The sequence below is a fragment of the Spermophilus citellus genome (genome assembly GCF_964194105.1).
Source record: "Spermophilus citellus genome assembly, chromosome: 4".
In the NCBI taxonomy this organism is placed as follows: domain Eukaryota; kingdom Metazoa; phylum Chordata; class Mammalia; order Rodentia; family Sciuridae; genus Spermophilus; species Spermophilus citellus.
The window spans coordinates 27,361,943-27,369,500 of NC_138185.1; positions in this window are offsets into that span (position 1 = coordinate 27,361,943).

Genomic DNA, 7,558 nt, shown 5'->3' on the forward strand with positions numbered 1-7,558 from the left:
AGTAATGTATGAAAGTTCTAATTTACTTGTTAGTTTGAGATAATTGTAGATTCGCATGCGATTTTAAGAAATAATACAGAGAGACTGTATACCAGTTTCTCCCATTGTTAACATCTTTAGTATAATATCACAACCAGGAATTTGACATTGCTATAATCCACCAACCTTATTCAGCTTTTACCAATTTTCCATGTACTCATTTGTTTGTGTATTTAGTTCCATGCAATGTTTTCAGTGGGTAGCTTTGTATGAACACTATTATAATACAGAAGCAGAATAATTCTATCTCGAGGATCATTTATGCTGCCTTTTATTAGCTAGTTACCTCCCTCCCTACTCTTCTCCTTAGCCATGGCTACCACTAAGCTGTACTTCATTGCTATAATTTTGTTAGTAATACAATTGACTTTCCTGGGTTAACTTTATATCCAGGGACTTTGTTAAGCTTACAAATTAGTTTCAGGTGGTTTTGTTTGTTTTCGTGAAGTCTCTGATATTTTCTACACAGACAACCATTTTATCTACATAAAGAAACAGTTATATTTCTTCCTTTGCATCCTGTTTGCCTTTTCTTTTCTTTTTTTTTTTTTTTTTTACCCTGTACCACTGGCTAGAACACTTAATATGATGTTAGATAGGAATAGTGAGACTACTTTGCATTGTTCCCAGTCTTAGAAGATAAGTATTAATTATTTCACAGCAGAATATGATGTGAACTATATTTGGGTGTATAGTTTTTGTTTGTGTGTTTTTAGTGGGGAGTAATTTGTATCAATCAGATTGAGGATTGTATTAGTCTGCTTTCTATTGCTGTAACAATGATGCTGGGTACTTAAAAAGAAAAGAGGCATATTTAGCTCACAGCTTTAGAGGAGGGTAGAAGTCCAAGATGAGGCAGTCATATCTGTTTGGCCTCTGGTGAAGGCCTCCTTAACTACATCACAGCATGGAGAATGGCATTATGGCTGGTGTATATGCCCGAAGGAGAGCTCATGTGGTCATCAGGAAGCAAGGGCAACCCAGGGTCCATACTTGCTCTTTTTAGAACAATTTGCTAGTTGCCTGAACTAGCCATGATCTGTGCTCACAGTAACTTAACCACTATCCACCTTTTAGAAGTTCTGTCACCTCAGTACTGCCATGCTGAGTACTGACCTTCCAGCCCATGAACTTTTGGGAGGCATCTGAATCATAGCAAAGACATTCCTTTCTATTCCTCGGTTGCCGAGAGATTTTTATTATGAATGGATACTGAATTCTGTCCAATGCTTTCCCTTATTAGTTAGTTGGATCATGAGGGTTTTTTCTTTTCTGGCTGTTAATATTGTAGTATACACTGATGGACTTCTAAATTTTTAACCCATCTTGTATTTCCCAAATAAACTCCACTGGTCATGGTGTACTCTTCATTTTATGTATACTGTATTTGATTTGCTAATAAACTCTTAACAGCTTTATTTAGATATAACTCACATACCATAAAATCAACCCTTTTCAAGTATTCAATTCTGTGGTTTTTAGTATAATCACAATGTTATGCAACTGTAACCATTATCTAATTTTAAAACACTTTCATCACCCCAATTAGAAACCTCATACTCATTAGTAATAACTACCAGTTCCCTTCTTCACCCTCCACAGGTCTTGGCAACCACTAATCCACTTTCTGTCTCTAAGAATTTGGCTATTTTATACATTTACATAAATGGAATCATACAATATTAACTTTCATGCTTTGTACCTGGCTTCTTTCATTTTCAAGGTTTATCCATGTTTTAGGACATGCCTTTTTTTGGGCAGGGGGCAGGTTACCAGGGATTGAACTCAGGGGCACTCAACCACTGAGCCACATCCCCAGCCCTTTTTTGTATTTTACTTAGAGACAGGGTCTCACTGAGTTGCTTAGCGCCTTGCTTTTGCTGAGGCTGGCTTTGAACTTGCAATCCTCCTGTCTCAGCCTCCTGAGCCGCCGAGATCACAGGCATGTGCTACCTCTTGGCCATACCTTTTCTTTATTTCTTTTAGTGCCTAAATAATATTCCATTGGATGGGTATACCACATTTTATTTGTCCAGTCATCAGTTGATGGACATGTGGGTTGTTTTCATTTTTGACTATTATGAATTATGCTGCTATCAACATTAGTGCATAAATTTTTGTGAATGTGTATTTTGATTTTTCTTGATTATGTAGATAGTAGTATAATTGCTGTGATATAAGTTTATATTTAAAATTTTAAGGAACTATCAAATTGTTTTTCAAAGAGCAACACCATTTTACATACCTACCAGCAATGTATAAGAATTTCAGTTTCTCTATATCCTCATCAAAACTTGTTATTATTCCTCATTTTTATTATGGCCATAGCAGTGAGTGTGAAGTGGTATCTTACAATTTTGACTTGCATTTCTTTAATGATGCTGAACATCTTTTTCATGTGGATTTGATAATATATTATTGAGGGGTTTTGTTCAAAGACATAATCTTTTTTTTTTTTTTTTTTTTGGTAATGTTTCTCTGGTTTGGGTAGCATAAAATGCTTGGAAAGTGTTTCCTCCTATTCTCATGCTCTGGAAAAGACTGGAGATTTGTGTTATTTCTTCTTTCAGTGTTTGGTAGAATTCACACCATAAAACCACCTGGATCTGGAGATTCATATTTTGGAAGGGTTCAAACTATAAATTGATTTTTTAAATAGTTGTAAAACTATCAGTCATCTATTTCATTTTGGGAGTGTTTGGTAATTTGTGGTTTCAAAGAATCATTCTGTTTCATCTACATTGGTGAGTCTGTGTATGCAGAGTTGTTTCAAGTATTCCCTTATTATTCTTTTACTTTCTATGAGATCCATAGTAATAACTGCCCTTTCATTCCAGAGGTGTTAATTTATGTCTTCTTTCTCTCTCTCCCTACCTCTCTCTCTGTTTTTCCAGTTGCTCTAGAGGCTTGAAATTCATTGGTCTTTTCAAAGAATGTTGTTTTGGATTTTTTGTTCATTCGTTTTTTTTTGTTTGTTTGTTTGTTTGTTTTGTTTTGTTTTTGTTTTTGGTGCCTGGATTGAACTAGGGGCACTTAAACACTCAGCCCACATCCCGAGCCCTTTTTATATTTTATTTAGAGACAGGGCCTTGATAAGTTACTGAGGCTGGCTTTGAACTCATGATCCTCCTGCCTCAGCCTCCCAAGCCCCTGGGATTACAGGTGTACACCACAACACCCAGCCTACTTGGGGTGGGGATATAACTCAGTTAGTAGAGTGCTTGCTTCACATGCACAAAGCCTTGGCTTCAATCTCCAGCACCACAGGTAACAACAACAACAACAACGAAAACAACAAAACACTTCTGTTTTGGATTCATCTTCTCTTTTGTTTTTCTATTTTCAATTTCATTGATTTTGGTCCTGTATTTATTATTTTTCCCCTTTGGCTTGCTCTGAGTTTCTTTTGCTCTTATCTTGCTAGTTTTATTAAGGTGGAAGTATAGATAATTTATTTGTGCTCTTCTTTTTTGGAGGGTGGGAGTACTAGGGGTTGAACTCAGGGACACTCGACCTCTGAGCCACATCCCCAGTCCTATTTAGTAGTTTACTTAGAGACAGGGTGTCACTGATTTGCTTAGCGCCTCACTAAGTTGCTGGTTTGGAACTCATGATCCTCCTGCCTCAGCCTCCCAAGCTGCTGGAATTATAGACGTGCACCACTGCACCCAGCTCTCTTCCTTCATTTCTAATGTAAAAACACAAGGCTACTCATTTCCTTCCAAGCACTGCTTTAACTGTATCACATATTTTGATATATTGTATTTCTGCTTTTGTTCAGTGAAAAATATTTTCTAATTTCCCGTGAAACTTCCTGTTTGACCTATGAATTATTTAGAAGTATGTTGCTGAATTTCTAAGAGAGATTTTCCTGCAATTTTTTCAATAATGAATTTTGTCTAATTCTTTTATGTTCAGAGAACATACTTTAAATGATTTTGATTCTTTTTAACTTTGTTAAAGTTTGTTTTATGTACTAGTTTATTATCTATCTTGGTGAATGTCCCATGAGTACTTAAAAAGAATATATTCTTAATTTTTAGGTGAGCATCAATAAACATCAATTGGACCTTGTTGTTAATAGTGCTGTTCAATTCTTATCTTGCTTTTTTCTATTAGTTCTACCAATGACGGAGGACAGGAGCATTTGTGTCTTTAGCCTATGATTGTGGGTCTGCTTATTCCTCCTCTCAGTTTTGCTTCATATGTTATGAGGCCTTCCAACAGGCACAGACACATTCACAATTATTGTTGTAAATGGATTATTGAAATGTACAATTGTTATATCTTCTTGAGTAAGTGAACTTTTTACTTATTGTGTAATGATATCCCTGGTAGTTTTTCCCCTGAAGTCTGTTTTTCTTATATTAATAGTAACTATAGTATACTAATAGTATCTATACTCTCTAATAGCGATATCTACTTTCCTTTGATTAGGTTTACATGGCATATATATATTTTTTTTTTTCCAGATTTACTTTTGGTCTACTTATGTCATTGTGTTTAAAATGAATTTCTTGTATCCTGCAACTAATAGTCATTTTTATCTATTTTGATAACTTTGTCTTCATTGATGTGTTTAGATCACTTCATTTAATGAGCTTATTAACATGTTTGGATTTATGTCTGCCATTTTATTTTTTGTTTACCATTTGTTCCCTTTATTTTTCATGCCTGTTTTCCCTTTTCTTGCTTTCTTTTGAAATATTTGAACTTTTTTTAGAATTCCATTTTAATTTATCTGTTACATTTTTAAAAATATAAATAAAATTTCTAAGAACTGCTCAAGGGATCTCAAAATGCATCCCTAACATCTCATACTCTACCTAGAATTGGTATTTTACCACTTCATGTGGAATGCAGAAACCTTTCACTTTCTTTATATAGTATATGTCTTATTATTATATCTAAATACAAAAACCCATTAAACAATGATACAATTGTTGCTTTCAACAATCTCAACTGTCAAACATATTTTAAAGAATTTAAGGGGAGTGTATATTAGTGTATTTAATAGTATATTAAATTCACTCAGATATTTGCCATTTTTTAATGTCTTTGCTTCCTTTTTGGTATTCCATGTTTTGTTTTTGACATAACGTCTCAGTTTTTATTTATCTGAGAAAGTCTTTATTTCACTTTGGTTCCTGAAGGATATCTTTGCCCGGTATGGAATTCTGGTTGACGTCCCCTTTCTTTTGGCAATACATACAGTTGTTCTATTTTCTCTGGCCCTCTGTAGGTTTCTAATGAGAAATCTGCAACTACTCAAAGCATTAGTCTCATATAATTAATGCATCATTTTTCTCTGATTGCTTTCTTAAGACTATGTTCTTGGATTTTAATGTTTAGTAGTACCTGAAACTATGACATTGTTCTCATTTGGTTCATCTTCTTTGGGATTCCTTATAAAGTTGGAAACTGGAGACTTATTTGCTCAGCTCTGCTTTGCTGCCTGCTTCCCACAGTAATTGTCTGCATCTGGGACCAGAAAAAGATGCAAACTAGCAGGGTCTCACCCTCCCTCAGTACCACAGCTACTCTGATTGGAGAAGTTTCTTCTCCCTCAGAGTTTTAGGTACCCTGTGTGTTCCTGCTGCCAAAGGATTACCTGGGGACTGGGGTAAGAGAAACTGAAGAAAAGATTTTAAAAGAAAAATGTATTCCCCCCACTCTGAGAATCAGAAGTCTCCTCTCGTCCTCAAGTCAGAACCAGGGGGATCATTTGTGAGCTTTCTCTCTGTGGATTCCCGATTTTGGTGTATCTTGAGACCAGGCTGGGAGAGATCAGAGGAAACAAAAATGGTAAATTCACCACTAGCTCAGTAGCTCATCAAATTCTGCCTTTCCCCAATGTGCCTGCTAGTATTTTTTTTTCTTTAGAATCCTCAAGTAGCTGCCTCTTTTATTTTGTTCTGGTTTTATTGCTGTGTTCAGTGGGAGGAGTGCGCTTACCCAGACCTGAAATGAAAATTGCTTTTGAAACTAAAAGAAATGTAACTATTTCCCAATAAATACAAAACCAAACAAAATTCCCGACTTTTTTGGAATAATTTTATATTGTTTTATACTTAAAATCCTCACTCATTGCAATTAATATTATAACTAAACACTGATTCTCTTCTCAATCACCTGATTTCCGATGCTCAGGAGAATTCTTTACTAGCTGACACCATTCCAGATGGAAATAATGGGGGTAGAGAAGCTCTCTTGTTTTGGAGATGTTCCTAGTGGAGATTTCTGGGAAATGTAGTCTTCTAACTACCAAGCAAAATAAAACATGGGGGAAAGACAAAAAAATATGTATATATTTGTATAATGAGCTCAGAAATTTTCTCCTGCTAACCATATAGTGATTACATGGCTTCTTTTGGTTTTGTTTCAAGTGTAAAGAAGTCATATATGATTTAGGTGGATGTTCCGACAGATAAAAAATTCCTCTGTTAACTGGTTAATACAGCATTACGCTTTGTAGACAGCAGGCCTCAATATTTCACATGGCTTTTTCAACTACAATTTCTATTCCTGCTACAATTTCTCTGCCATATTTTCCCACAATGACTAGTATAATAATGACCACCTGATAGGAAGATTCAGTGTAATTGAATAGAAGGGAAAATATAGCTACTGTCAAAAATGTATATGCATTTATTGCAAGACAAGAAAAGACACATACACACACAAACAAATAAACAAACAAACAAACAAAAACTGCACTATAGAAAAATATTCAGCTTTGAAAAGTAACAGAAAAATTTTTTTTTAAACTTTTTTTTTTTTAAAGAGAGAGTGAGAGAGGAGAAAGAGAGAGAGAATTTTTTTTTAAGAGAGAGTGAGAAGAGAGAGAGAGAGAGAGAGAGAGAGAGAGAGAGAGAGAGAGAGAATTTTCAACATTTATTTATTTATTTATTTATAGTTCTCGGCGGACACAACGTCTTTGTTGGTATGTGGTGCTGAGGATCGAACCCCGGCCGCACGCATGCCAGGCGAGCGCGCTACCGCTTGAGCCACATCCCCAGCCCAAGAAAATTTTAAAATAATTATTTCTTCATGTACATTATAAATATTAGCTATTTCTCACCAGGCCAATAATGCAGAGTCATGAAGTAAGTCCTTGCACTTAGTTTATACATTTTTCTCTTGGAAAAGTCAGCTTGGGGAGGAGAAGACAGGGTACCAAGTTTAGCCTTAACAACAGTAGACAGATACTTAAAGACTTAAAGAGACTTCAGACATAAAGACCCCCAGCATGACATCTGAGCATTCTTATAGACAACTAGGGCCTGGAATAATGTGTGCTTGCTGGACTGTTCATTCAGTCAGTTCTTATTGAGCACTTACTATGTGTTAGGTGCTGTTCTAGGCAATGGGGATAGTGTATATTCTAGTGAAACAACTAGTAAGTCAGCTAGCTGGTGATCAAATACAGGGCAAAAGAGTGGGGGAGGAGAGGGTTTGTATTTTATATAGGGTGATCAAGGAAGGCCCACCAAAGGACAGTGACATTTGAGCAGAGACC